This window comes from Theropithecus gelada, chromosome 11 (genome assembly GCF_003255815.1).
Source record: "Theropithecus gelada isolate Dixy chromosome 11, Tgel_1.0, whole genome shotgun sequence".
Lineage (NCBI taxonomy): Eukaryota > Metazoa > Chordata > Mammalia > Primates > Cercopithecidae > Theropithecus > Theropithecus gelada.
The window spans coordinates 59,700,052-59,715,436 of NC_037679.1; the positions used below are offsets into that span (position 1 = coordinate 59,700,052).

Below are 15,385 nucleotides of genomic sequence, written 5' to 3' on the forward strand. Positions count from 1 at the left end.
AAGTTTTGCTATTGCGTTTTGTGCTGCAGTAAATAACCTTGAATATAGGAGTGATACTCAAATATTTAACAGCTATTACAGCATGGGCACTGATGAATCAGAATGATGCTGGCCATAGTGCTGAAGCAGGGTTCCAGATGAACCATGTGGTCTCAGGCATTTACCTGTTGATTTGCTGGGTTGCAGCAAGGGCTAGGAGTTCTTGGGGAGGGATTGTATGGCAAGACAGCAGCATTTACTCATCAATAAGTAAGCTTTTTTTTTTTTTTTTGAGACAGAGTCTTGCTCTGTCACCCAAACTGGAGTGCAGTGGCACGATCTTGGTTCACTGCAACCTCCACCTCCCAGGTTCAAGTGATTCTCCTGCCTCGGCCTCCTGAATAGCTGGGATTACAGGTGTGCACCATCATGCCTCGCTAATTTTTGTATTTTTAGTAGAGACGGGGTTTCACCATGTTGTCCAGGCTGGTCTTGAACTCCTGACCTCAGGTGATCCACCCATCTCGGCCTCCCAAAGTGCTGGAATTACAGGCATGGCCCAAGCATTTCAATGTTCTAATAACCAGCTCTGGAGCATACCAGAAAAGGTGCAGTTAGTTAGCTATGCGTTCACATATCACTTTATACATATGTGCATATATCTTTTAGGATAAATTCTGGGAAGTGGAATTGCTAAGTCAAAGATTATGAACACTTGCAATTTGTCCTCCTTGGAGATTGTACCAATTAGCATCATTTCCAGCAATATGTGTGGGTAGAACTTCTTTTTATCTTTGCCCATCTAATAGGTGAAAAATGATACCTCAGTGTGGTTTGCATTTCTCTTATTGTGATTGAGTTTGAATGTCTTTTAATCGACTTAACAGCCATTTAGGCTGGGCACAGTGGCTCACGCCAGTAGTCCCAGCACTTTGGGAGGCCAAGGCAGATGGATTGCCTGAGACTGGGAGTTCCAGATCAGCCTGGCCAACATGGCGAAACCCTCTCTCCTAAAAATACAAAAAAAGTTGCCAGGCGTGGTGGTGTGTGCCTGTAGTCCCAACTACGTGAGAGGCTGAGGTATGAGAATCGCTTGAATCTGGGAAGCAGAGGTTGCAGTGAGCTGAGATCACACCACTGCACTCCAGCCTGGGCAAAAGAGCAAGACTGTCCAAAAAAAAAAAGAAAAAAGAAAAAAAAAAGATTTAATAGTCATTTACACATTTTCTTTTTTGTCTTTTATTACGGTTCATATTATGATTGAGTTTTAATGTCCTTTTATGTGTTGAACAGTCCTTTACACTTCCTTTTCTGTGTACTGCCTTCTCTATGCTTCACCCATTTCACTTTTGTGCTGTTGGTCTTTTTTATATTGATTCGTAAGAGCTCTTTATATATCATATGCCATTTGTTCTTTTACTTAACTGTACACATTTATCAAGCACCTGCAGCAGGCTTGGTGCTGTTCCAGGTCTAGGGATACAGAGATTAAAAAAAACAATAACACAGTACTTACCTTCAAGTAACTTCAAGGCTAGTGAAGGAGACAGGTAAAAAAAATAAACATTCACAATAAAGAATAAAAAATAATTTGAGAGGGTGAGCATGGGGTGCTTTGAGAGCACAGAGGAGAGAGAAAACTGCCACGAACCATGTCTGATTAGGGAATTCTGCAAAGGATGTTCAAAGCCTTTGAGTGGAAGATGCTTGATAAATACTTGTTCTGTGTGTAAAGACTGATTGGTTCCTGTGGAAAAGTACCTGGTTGGCTCCTCTGTTTCAGAATCATTTCTAAGGAGGCCAGTATTCTTTCTGACTGTCATCATATCTGACTTTGCTCCGTAGTTACAACCTATTTCCAGCCCCTGAAGCACACAAAGAATAGTGAAAAAGTGTCATTACAATCACTGCGAAAGCTCTAACTTCACACTTTTCTGATAAGTAGCTTTATCTCTGTTGAAGAAAGATAGTTTACCATTGAGCTATCAGCTAGATTTCACAAATAGTTGGGGGCTTTTCCAAATATAAAACAGGCCATATCCCCAAATATGGTAATTTGTTCTACCTATTAATCATTTAGCAACCTTTGGGTTTTCAATGCTGGTTGGACATAATATAGTACTCAGGCCCAACAGTGACCTTCATCTTTCTATTATATCTTTTATTGAGGACCTGCTGTGAATGTTTCACATCCAATTAACCCATATAGTAGCACATGCTTTTAAGTGGGTCATCCTATTTTAAGACTTCTTTTTAATAGTTGAATGCAGTTTGGACAATCTATTCCAGCTGGGACTGAAACAATTGAACACAAGCCTTGGGCAGAACAAAAGTTCTAAACAGCTACAGATTGCCTTGTGTGTGGTCTAGTGCACAGCTGATACCTTGCAATAGTGTATGTCATAAACCCTCAAAGCAGCTCCTACCTTATCCACCAAGGCTGCGAGTTCTTGCTTCAGCTCTCAGCATTGCCAAATAAATGAACTCCACTTTTCTGTCAGGAAGACGGCATGTTGTCTGAGTTAATGGATAAGAATAGCTACATAAGTTGTAGGGGCTCAGTGCAAAGTAAAAATATGGTACCTCTGGTTTAAAATTATTAATAATTTCAAATGACTGCAGAATATTAAACACAGCTAGGGAGAGGCAGAGGCAGATCGACAATCATAGATGTAATGTGGCTAAAATAACATGGAGAAGGGAGGTGCAGATTGTTTTCCATGCCCTGAAATGTATAATTTCCGCTATTATAAACCATAACTTATGGTATATATTTTTCAGTAGCTAATTTTGTGCGCCTTCCTTCCCCTTCAAATTAGGCCCAGAATCAAAGTCTTTGGGGCCCCGATTTAATGAACTTTTGACGCACTAGTACTTTTCAAACTTTCTAAACTGTGACCTTACAACAGTGTTACCTTGAAATCTAGATCTCATCAACACACACATATACAAGTAAATAAAAGCTCTATTAATGGATGTTTTTACTCACAATGCAAATATTTGCTCTGCTGTTCTTTTACATACCATTTCATTGAACACAAACAAGTGCCAGTCATGACCCACTACATTGATTTTATGAACCGCTAATGGGACATATTGCACAGTTCAACAAATACTGCTTGAATGTCTATGTTGCTTATCTGCTGGGAGTGGTAGGTGAAGCCTGAGGATATTTCACCGAAAACCTCCTCTAGAAAAAGAACCACCAAGGCCCATATGAGCTGCTAATAGGGCAAGAAATAGAAATATTTGAACTCTAATAGGGGAATCTAAATTGGGACAATCTTTCTAAAAGTAGTTTGTTAAGTTTACTGTACAGTCTTAAAAATGTGTTCACTCTGACTCAGTGATTCCACCTTTAAAAATCAGGCCAAGGAAATAATCATTGATGTAGGCAAAGACTTAGCTACCAAGGATGATCAATGCAATATCATTTGTATAGTGGAGGAAAATTGGAAATAACTTAAATGGTCAACAGTTGAGAATTAAAGGAGGGCCTATATCTATGAACTGGATGTACTGCCATTAAGTCATATATGTAATGAAAGGTTTAGTGATAAAAATATTTATGATATGTTAATTGAGGAAAGCAGGAACAAAATAGTATATACTGTCAGTATGAAAAAGATGAGGATTTATATAAATTTATATGCATTTAAGGCCAGCCACGGTGGCTCACACCTGTAATCCCAGCACTTTAGGAGGCCAAGGTGGGTGGATCACTTGAAGTCAGGAATTCGAGACCAGCGTGACCAACATGGTGAAACCCCACCTCTACTAAAAATATAAAAATTAGCTAAGTATGGTGGTGCATGCCTGTATTCTCAGCTACTAGGGCGGCTGAGGTGGGAGAATCACTTGAACCCAGGAGACAGAGGTTACAGTGAGCTGAGACTGCACCACTGCTCTCCAGCCTAGGTAATAGAGTAATACTCTGTCTCACAAACAAATAAACAAACAAAAAAACTGTATTTAAACATTTAGAAGAAAACATATCAACTATTAACAGTGTATTCTCTGAATCTATGGTGTATTAGTTTGCTAGGATGGCCATAACAAAATACCATAGACTGGGTGGCTTAAACAGTAGACATTTATTTCTTACAGTTCTGGAGGCTGGAAGTCCAAGCTCATGGTGTTGGTAGGTTTGTTTTCTCCTGGGGTTTCTCTCTTTGGCTTGAAGATGGCCACCTTCTTGCTGTGTCCTCAGATGGTCTTTCCTCTGTGCATGCATACTTCCGGTACGTCTTCCTCTTCTTATAAAGACACCAGTCCTATTGGAGTAGGTCCGATCCTTATGATCTAATTTAATCATAATTATCTCCTCAAAGGCCCTATCTCCAACTATGATCACATTTGAGATTAGGGCTTCAACTTGTGAATTTTGAGGAGATTACAATTCAGTCCATAACACGTGGGTTGTAAGATTATGGGGGAATTTTATTTTCTTCTTTTTGATTTTCTGTATTTTCTACAGAAAACTTACAGACTCTACAGTAAACTTAACAAACACTTTTAGAAAGGTTGTCCCAACCTTTCTACAATGATCATTGTGTAATTTAAATTTAAATGACTTGTTTAATTAAAAAAATAGGCCAGGCGTGGTGGCTCACACTTGTAATCCCAGCACTTTGGGAGGCCAAGGTGGGCAGATCACAAGGTCAGGAGATCGAGACCATCTTGGCTAACACAGTGAAACCCTGTCTCCACTAAAAATACAAAAATTAGCCAAGTGTGGTGGCGGGCACCTGCAGTCCCAGCTATTCGGGAGGCTGTGGCAGGAGAATGGCATGAACCGAGAGGCAGAGCTTGCAGTGAGTCGAGATCATGCCACTGCACTCCAGCCTGGGCAACAGAGCGAGACTCTGTCTCCAAAAATAAAAAATAAAAATAAAAATAAATAAAATAACCAATATAGGCCTCCTCTAAAAAGAAGAGTGGGGCAGGGAAGATAATGAAAGCAACATGCATTTGATGCAGGTAAGCGAAGAAACTCATTTGAGACTGTACAATATAACTACAATATAGTTATATTATCTAACTACAATATAATTATATTTTATCTCCTGGGTTACATAGTCAATAAAGCAGTTTGTGGATATTTTCTTTTTAAAGGGTTCTAATCATTAGCACTGGCTGTCCAAGCTCTGATGAAGCTTCAGCTTCATTCTTCACCCATCTGTAGAAGAGTTTCTCCACAACATGGACCCAGGGACTTCAGTGAGTCACTTAAAATAGCTTGATTTCAGTTACTTAAAATAGTGCGATGGCTCATGCCTGTAATCTCAGTGCTTTGGGAGCCTGAGGCAGGAAAATCTATTGAGGCCAGGAGTTCAAGACCAGCCTGGGCAATAAAAAATTTAAAAATTATCAACAAGGGCCGGGCATGGTGGCTCACGCCTGTAATCCCAGCACTTTGGGAGGCCAAGGTAGGCAAATCATGAGGTCAGGAGTTTGAGACCAGCCTGACCAACATGGTGAAATCCCATCTCTAATAAAAATACAAAAATTAGTCAGGTGTGTTGGTGCATGCCTGTAATCCCAACTACTCAAGAGGTTAAGGCAGGAGAAACATTTGACCCTATGAGACGGAGGGAGGTTGCAGTGAGCTGAGATGGTGCCATTGCACTCTAGCCTGGGCGACAGAGGGAGACTCCATCTCAAAAAAACAAAAATAAAAAAACAAAAAAAAACAAAAAAAAATTAAAAAAATAGCCAGTCATGGTGGCACAGGCCTGTAGTCACAGCTGCTACTTGGGAGGCTGAGGCAGGAGGATTGCTTGAGCCCAGGAGTTTGAGATTACAGTGAGCTATGGTCATGCCACTGCACTCCAGCCTAGGTGACAGAGAACACTGTCTCAAAAAAAAAAAAAAAAAAAAAAAAAAAAACCCAGCTGACTACAGGGGTGGATGGGGCTCCCACATGGCTGCTAGCTTCTGGAAGATTTCATATCTAGTGGAGTATGCCATTTTCTTCTCTTCAATGTTTTTTACCACACACTTTCATGTGATATTTCAGGTTGATCCTTACAATAACCTTATGACATAGGAATTCATTCCCTACTATTATATATATTTTTTTGTATGAAGAAACTAAGGTCCCAGAGATTGACTTGCCGAAGGTCACATAATCAGACCCAGAGTTCAGACCCAGGCCCCTGACCCTAACATCCATGCTTTCAGTACCACCCCTACCATGTTGCCTTTAGGTCTTGGAAATTTTGTCTCCTTCTGAGAACTCAGCTGCTGGAGCGCTGTGGTGTCTAATAAGAAAAAAAAAGTGATTGAAGGCTGCAGCCACCAAGCACTTTCCAATAGATTGATTCCATGTTGGGACAAAGACTCACACTCACAGCCAAGCCTGAGCCAGTGGGGAGAGAGGCCAGTTGGATTATCCATGCTCTTTCTCCTTCCCTTTCCTTGTCCATTTCAGTGTCCCCTTTGTGGCCACCCCTTGTGAAGCTGAATGCCCTGACACTGTACTCTGACTGTAGTGCTCACTCAGGCCTCAGAGTCTGGCATAGACCCCTCCCTTGAAATACTAATATCCAAGGTTTACCTGTTTTGTTTCCTGTTTGTTTCAGAATCTTACAGTTCCTGACCTGTTGTGAACTAATTCACTGAGGGGGAGAGGTGAGGAGTGCAGATGTTTAATTGAAAAGAGAGAATCCTGGAAAGGATAAGGAAGTAAAAATATTAATAAAAATAATAATAATTTCTATGGATGCAAATCTTTTTTGGCAGGATGGCCTTTCCGCTATATTTGTAATATTATACCAGAGTTGATCACTAACAATATGTTAATGACTTCTATCTCTATTCTATTCAGCAATTAATTAAAATGTCCCAGTACTGATAAGCATTTCACAGAATAAATATTTTGATCTCACTTTCCCTGGGTTGATAGTGGAGTACAGGATAGGAGAAAGTCTATCAGCTTTGGAGAAAACAAACCTGTATTTAAAGCCCCTGATTTGTCTCTTTTGCATAAGTCTTTGTCTCTTTGCCTGAATCTCTCAGGCTTAGTCTCCTCATTTGTTAAAGGAAGATAATACTGTCTGGCTTCTAACTTGTAAGGACTAAGTGAAAGAAGCTTTCATTCTCCCAGGGCTGCCCTGGAGCCAGCTTACCCTGGTTCATGAGAGTCCGTTGTTAAATTTTCAGGGCGTTCTGAGCTGGTTGTTGTTAAACATAGCCCTTATCAAAAATTAAATTATATAAACTTATAATTAAAGACATTAAAACAAACAAAAGTAATAAATACTCAAAACTGATCATGCCCTAATTATTTTTCTATTTTATGGTCGTCTATGCTCTTGTGCTTATTTATGCCTAGTGCATCTGTGTGGTGGCATATAATGCTGTGCCAGTTTATATCCTCCCCAAGTCCGTTGGTAGGTGACATTACATTGGTAGTTTGAAATTGGCTACGATTAGAATATTTATAACATGAAAAAAATTTACAAATCAAGACCTGATTTATTGTATTGTCGATTTTCTAAGGCAGGCTTGTTCAACTTTGGTATTATTGATATTTGGGGCTGCATAATTCTTGGTTGTGGAGGGAGAAGCTGTGCATTGTAGGATGTTTAGCAGCATTCTGGTCTCTCCTTACTAAATGACACTCCCTCCGAGTCGTGACAACCACAACTGTGTCCAGATATTGCCAAATATGCTTTGGGGAGCAGAATTGCTGTTTCTCTCCATTGAGAGCTACTGGTCTAAGAAGTTGGCAAATTAAGGTCAGTGTGCAAAATTTGGCCCATGGATGTTTATATACAGCCCTCAAGCTAAGAAGTTCTACATTTTTAGAGGAATGTAAAACATAACAGAGACTAGGTATGGTCTGCAAAGCCTAAGATATTTACTTTTTGGCCCTTTAAAGAAAATGTTTGTTGACCCTTAGTCTTAGTGATAAAGAAACTGTTAACAAAGAGATTAAACTTAAAAGTGCATGATATTAGTAGCTGTTACATTGTGAAGAACACACACAGTAACTGAAGAAATGTTCTCCCAGTATATGAAAACTATTATTTGATTCAGCAAAGAAGCTACTCACATCACTCACGAACAAGTGAATTTCCAACATACATAAAGTTGGAACTCAAAGAGGGTTCAGTTTAACAAAGATAATTTGTATGAAAATCATAGTTTATCAGTAGATCACATATAACATTTCAGAACGATGTTTATATTGGGGAAAGGATTAGTGGTCTGGAATGCGATTCCATTTGTCAAACCATGGTTGAAAGGCAACCGTAAGTTGGCTATCAATACAAGAGTTTGGCAAAACTCAATGAAAACATTCCAGTTGACTCACTGGCTACATGGAATTTACAATATACAGAAATTGTATATTTATTATTATTTGTAAAACATGTGTTACTTACCTGTTCTATCAGTAAAATTTAAAATAAATGTTTATATGTATATATTCACGCACCTCTCTGAGAGCTGGTTGTTAATCACTTACCAGCACTCCACTGCTCCCACCTCCTGTTCTACCCCTATTTCTTTGTTCCTCCCCCACATTCTTCCTTGAAAGGCATTATCCTCTTTATTTCATGGGATTCTCCAATCTCCCTCCTGTCTTAGAGCCTTTGCTGCTGTCTTTTCCTTACCCTGAAATGCTCCTTTATCTCCTCCTCAACGCCTTTCACTCCCCACACATCAGAGATCCTTCCATCTTAGCTAAAACATCACTTTCTTAGGGGAAGGCTTTTTAAACCCCTTTGACATGGTGGGGGCTCCCTGCTAAATACAATCACAGAACCCTGTACTTCTCCTTCATAACATGCTGTCACAAGAGAACTTACAAGATTATCTGTGTAGTTTTTATTAATTGTCTGTCTCCCACACCAGGCTGTAAATTGCATCACTGCAGGGACCACATCATTTTGTTCACTGCTGATTCACCAGTGCCTAACTGACTGTTTGGAAAATATTAACTGCTCAGTAAATGCTTGTTCCTTTTCCACTTCTTTCTTTCTGTGCTAGTTAGAATTAATCCCATGAATACAGAGCACATTTTCTGTTTGTTATGATTAATGGACAGTATTGTATGACACCCTGAACTTTTCCATCTTATCACGTAACACAAGTGAATGTTATTCATTCTTTATGGGATTTACTTTATTATTATTATTGCTGTTATTATTTTGCTGAGTGTCCCTCCTTCATGGGATGGTGAGCTTTCAGAGCTTGGGTTTTGGGCCTCTCCTACTCAGCACTAGCACATTGCCTGGGGCATCCAGTTATCAGGGACACAGTGGTGAACAAGATAGGTGTAGTCGTCTATTTATGTCCCATATAGTGAGAAAGACATGAAATATGTCCATATATGCCACGTGGTGCTCAGTGCTTAGTGCTACAGGGTAAAATAAAGCAAGGTAAGAATGAGAAGAGAGGCCAGGTGTGGTGGCTCACACCTGTAATACCAGCGCTTTGGGAGGCTGAGATGGGAAGATCGCTTGAGCTTAGGAGTTTGAGACAAGCTCGGGCAACATGGCGAAACCCCATCTCTACTAAATACAAAAAATTAGCTGGGTGTCGTGGAACATGCCTGTAGTCTCAGCTACTCGGGGGACTGAGGCAGGAGAATCGCTTGAACCCGAAATGCTGAGGTTGCAGTGAGCCAAGATCACGCCACTGCTCTCCAGCCTAGACGATAGAGCCAGAGCCAGACTCTGTCTCCTTAAAAAAAAAAAAAAAAAAAAGAATGAGAAGAGATATCCTGGATTGAGGAGAGAAATAGCATTATATTTGGTGTGTCCAGGAAAGGCCTCTCTGGTAAGATGAGTAGAAACCTGTAGCATGCAATGGAAGGTCTCTGGGCAAAAATCAATCCAGGCAATGGAACAGAAAGTACAGGGGCCCTGGGGAGAGAATGTGCTTTATGAGTTCAGAGAACAACAAGGAGGCCTCATGACATGTCACATGTCACTCATGACAGGCCACATGTCACTCATGACAGGGTGAGTGATAGAGGAAGTTAGAGCTATGGTGGGATGGGGTAGGATTCAGGGTCATTTAGATCCTTGGGATCACTGTAAGAAGTTTGGCCACTACTCTGAGAAAGATGAAAGCCAGTGGGGGTTTTGAGCAACAGAACAACATGATCCTTTGGTTTTGGTAGGATCACTCTGGTTGCAATGCTGGGAACAAATGACAGAGTGCAAGCATGGAAATAAGGAGGCCACTTAGGAGGCCATGGCACAAACCCAGGTGCAAGAAACCTGGCATGGACCAGAGAAATGACAGTGGAGGTGGTGGGAAGGTATCAGATTCAATACATATACTGTGAAGGTAAAACTTAAACATTTGCTAATGGATTGATTGTGTGGTGAAAAGAGAAGAAAAATAATTGTTGAAATTTTTGAATGGGAAATTTTTGAAACTTATGTCATGCCCAGCACTACGTGCTACACCTTTGGAGATCCAAAAGGATGAGAAATACATGCCACCCTCAGGGAGTACCCAGTCCAGTGGGCAAATACGATTGTCAGTGTGAAGGCCCAGAGAAAATAACAACAGTTAACCCCTACACAGCACTTTCTGTGTGTCAGGTACCAGTACTTTGCATAGATTAATTCATTAAATCCTTACAATAACCTCATATGAAATACATAGTAATTATACCTTTATTTTACAGATGGGGAAACTGAGACAGATGTTAAGTAAAAGCCAAAGGTCTAAGGTCACACAGCTTGTAAGTGGCAGAGCTGGGATTTGAACCCAGCCAGGCCAGTGCCAGAGTCTGTGTCTTCAGTCATTGTCTCCTTCTCTGCTGGAGAGAATGAAATCACAGTACAAACTCTTATCATCCAAGAAGAAATGGGCTTGGTGTCACACAGAAGTCACATAGGAGTCCCTTAGGCAGCCCATAGCTGCAGAGTGCAGTGAGTGTCAGTGCAAACTCTCTTCAAATGAAAATGTACAGGCCTGGGGTGCCCCTCTTCCTTGTGCCAAAGGGGCTGGAGGATGCACCATAGTACATTGGGAACCCCCAGAAGTAGGTAGGAAGTGGGAGCCTGTAGGACCTACAAAAATGCTATTTTATAAGAGAAGCAGAATATAACATTTCTAACAGGTTTGAATGTAGATCTTCTACCAGCTGACCTTGTGACGGGAAACAAATGACACACATCACAGATGGGAAATGCACACATCACACACACACACACACATACACACACATACACATGCATGTACAGCCATGCTACTTTGCAAAGTTGGCTCACTCATTGATTAACAGAAAGTTATACAATGCTTTTTCTGTGACAGGCACTGTGCTAAGCCAGGCAGTAGATACAAAGACAAGTCTACTACCATGCCTAGTTTTTGTAAAGGTGATAAAACAAGTAGAAAACTATAATATATAAGGTCAGAGGAGTTAAGGGACAGCAAGGAAACTATAAATGAAAGATCAGGGGCGTTTGGTAGGGAGAGTAGGGGCAGATGAGGAATGGGGCTGGCTTCAGGGAGCACTCTGCTTCTGTTTCATGCCTGGAAGATGTGTGGGTGTGCAAAGAAGGTAGCTGAGGTAGAAGGAAGAGTTTGTGCAAAGGAGTGGAGGCAGGAGAGCTTGGTACAGGTTGACAGAGGTTGGGATGTCTGGAGACAGAATGTGAGAAAATCCTAGAGACATTAGGGCTAGATCTTCAGGGGTGGAAGGGGTTCTAAATGTCATGCATTTTTGTGTTTGTTTGTTAGGCATAGAGAGTACATTGGGGATTTTTGATGAGGGGAGCGCCTAGCAAGTTGCTGGGTACATAGTAGGCTGACAATCAATCAATGATGGTTCAACTAATGAAGGAAAGAAATAATAATGGCCACAAATTGTTGGGTGATTGCTATCTGCCACACTAGTTTATGAACATTTTAACTGCTCATATAATTCTCATCACAGCCCATGAGATGGTTTCTCCATATCCATTCTACAGATGAGGAAACCGAGACTCAGAGAGGATAAGGGTCTTGCTCAAGGCTGTGACTAAAAAGTTGGCATCTAACCAGAGTCCATGCTTCCACACTGCTGTGCAATTTGGAAAACAGAAGAAGGGGAGAGAAGAAAAAGGGGTTATGGGACCAATGTCACCCAGAAAGGAAGCTATGATAGGCCCAAATTAGGAGAAGAACAACGTGGGTTGGAAATAAGAGACATTCCAAAGATACAATCAACCCAAATCTATTATTGTTTGATATGAGTGGTTGGGCAGAGGGAAGGGTCAAAAAACCTCCCAGCTTTCAGTCCCTGGGAAGCGATAGAGCTATTCAAAGAAGTTGGAGTGGGAGAGAGGGAAGATGACAGTTTGGTTTTAGTTAATGTGCACAGAAATATGGGTGCCCAGGAGCCCCCAAAATGGCCAGAGGAGAAGTGCTTTCAAAGGCAAGCTGCAGGGCTCCTTGGTTTGGTCACATTCCTCATTCTGGGACTCTGTGGGTTTGTCTTGGGAATCTCGAGGCTCTCCCAAGGTTCCTTTCTATGTTTACATCATTTAGCAGGGAAGGATTGTTAATGACTAATCTGTGTCCATGAGGCACAGAGCCAAGGAAGAGATGCTGCTGCTAGCCCGGAAGGCCGCCTGTGATCATGCACAGCACACTAGAACTCTCTCCTCCTCCTCACCTCATTGTCTCCCTGACTTATCCTAATGCGAAATTGGATTCTGAGCATTTGTAGCAAAATTGCTGGAATCTGGAGAGGAAGACTCGATTCAGAATCCTCCCAGGGCCTTGAAAGTCCATCTCTGACCCAAAACAATCCAAGTAAGTACCTAATTCCTTTGGGAGTGGGGTGTCTATCTCATGGCAACAGAGAAACAATAGTCACTTAAAAGTTTCTCTTTGACATCAGTAATTTATGTCAATAAATGAATTCTAAGTTAGTAGAGTTTGATATGAAGTCCTGAAAATTAAAAAAAGAAAGAAACTCAAAAATGAAAAGAAACAGAAGTAGAAGTTAATGAGTCTTAGCAGTTGCTTACCTATTGAAAACTTATTTAGAAATATTCTTTTAACATTGTGGTCACCTGAGTAAATCACTGGAGACAGTAAATTTCAGAAATGTTTCCGTTCTGATTCCATAAACAATTTGACCTGTATAGCGTGCTATATTTTGGTGATTTATCAAATCTTGAAGTGAGTTTGGGAATATTGCTAATGTCAGATGACTTGGGAACTAAGAATAGGACATTTAACCTATGCTTAATTGAAATGAAATTTTTCCCTAAAAGAAGAGTAGGTGGAAAAATTCTTCTTTCTTGACTTCAGTTGTAAATTCTTCTATTGCTTTGCACTTCGAATATTAATATCAAATGAAAATATTTTTAAAAGACAGAAATGTGAGTATAAGGAAGAACTTCAGTGATGAAATTGTCCAAGGACTAAATCTATAGATAAGATATCTCTTTGTCTCCTTACTGAAAAAGTGAATGGGGCAACTGTGGAGCCTCACTTACTTCTTTTAATTGGGTTTTTATTTAGAAGGAAGGGGCAGGAGGGAATGACAAGTGACTCACCTTGAATTCTTCCTCTAAGAAACACCTGAGCTTTGAGCTTTAAAGAAATCTGATGCTGTTTCTGGTGCTGTTTTAGAACCACTTCAGGAGTATTGACAAGAGGGGTAGGGACCCTTAAAATAATATTAGTGATAAATAAGAAGGCAGGAAGAAACTTTTGGAGGTGATGGATAGGTTTATGGTATAGATTGTGATGATGATTTAATGAGTGTATACCTATCCCCAGACTCATCAAAGTGTATATATGGAATATGTAAAGCTTTTATATGTCAGTCACACTTCAATAAAGTGGTTTATATGTATATAATTTTTTGTGTGTTCCTAAAAAAAGGAAGGGAGAAGAGAGGGAAAGATGTACATGGAGCTACCATTTTGTTTCTAGTTGTGATTTTATAAAATGATAGATGCTTTTATCTTTTGTGTTACCTTCCTACCCCCAGTCCTCCAAATGATGGATCTGTGCCATTTGTACCATGGACTTTTCTGTTTTCTGAGGATGTTGCAACAAACACTGATGCAATTCCTGGTTAACTGATGAAGTACTGGCCAGGGACAAAGCTGTCTTGACCCTTCCTCAAGATTTGCAGCAATTTCCCACCATGTACCTCTGCCCTCTCCCCGCAGCTGGAGAGGCAAAGTCATGGAATCCTTGTCCTTCCTCTCGTTTCCACCTCTCCAAGATCGGGCCAGTTGCAATGGAATATCCAATGGTTGTGAGGCCCTTGTACTCTGTAAGGAAAAGAAAAGAAATGTGTGTATGCATGAGTGTGTGATGGAGCTAACTTTTCTTTAGTGCCTACTAACATGTCCTAGCCTTTACTTCACCTGCCTGTTTCCTTCTTACAACAACCCTGTATGGGAGTTTTTCTTTATTTTTATTTTTTTATTTTTTATTTTTTTGAGACAAAGTCTTGCTCTGTCTCCCAGCCTGGAGTGCAGTGGCGTGATCTCCGCTCACTGCAACCTCTGCCTCCTGGGTTCAAGCGATTCTCCTGCCTCAGCCTCCTGAGTAGCTGGCACTACAGGTGCGCGCCACCATGCTGCTAATTTTTGTATTTTTAGTAGAGACGGGGTTTCACTATGTTAGCCGGGTTGCTCTCGGACTCCTGACCTCAGGTGATCCGCCCACCTCGGCTTCCCAGAGTGCTAGGATTACAGGCTTGAGCCACTGCACCCAGCCAGGAATTTTTCTTATACTCATTTTACAGATGAGAAAACAGACTCAAAAAGGACAAGTAACCGGTGCACAGGCAGATGGTTAGGAAGTCGCAGGACCTAAATTTGAGGGTGAGTCTTTCTGACTCCAAAGCCTCTTCCTGGCTACTCCGATATTGCTGGAGGCTGGGAAAACTTGAAATGGGGAATGATGGGGGAGCGGGGGGATCCTAGCCGTTAAGCATTCCAGCCTGACAGGGGTGATTTGTTAAACCCAGGAACAAGTTTGACGTTTCCTGAAACCTCCTGCATAGGGCATTTTTGAGTGATTGCACCATCAGTAGGGAAACTGAAAAGTTTCGAGCAGTATATCTTTTCACCCAGAGACCAGTCTAGGATAGCTTGTTGGACATTTCATTTATCAGCATTTTAATTAAAGACCACAATGAACTCTCCATGCTGCTGTGATTAGGGACATCTTAGAGGAGCTCAGAACTGCTGTGGCTCACAGTCTCCGGATTATGAGTGCCATGAGAATGCATATCATGATGTGATAGATTTTCAAAGGCTCACATTGTCATCAGGTGGGTGCACAAAGGACAGAAAAGGTTCTTTTCTTCATAGAAAGAGATTTCCCTTCTCTTTGCTCTCAGTCTCATTTTTATCTTAATCTGTAGCAACATAGATTATAAAGGGAAATTAAAAAATATAGGAACAAGCCAGATACAGTG

At 40.9% G+C, this 15,385-nt stretch overlaps 1 protein-coding gene across 3 annotated transcripts in view; it reads left to right on the top strand.

Moving 5' to 3' along the window:
- The first annotated feature begins 12,142 nt into the window (after positions 1–12,142).
- NR1H4 (nuclear receptor subfamily 1 group H member 4) overlaps positions 12,143–15,385 on the top strand; it is an 85,990-nt gene continuing 82,747 nt past the window's right edge. For all 3 annotated transcript variants that reach the window (XM_025402137.1, XM_025402138.1, XM_025402139.1), the window contains exon 1: positions 12,143–12,747. The gene's annotated coding sequence lies outside the window, so the exon portion shown is untranslated. The remainder of the gene's footprint in view (positions 12,748–15,385) is intronic.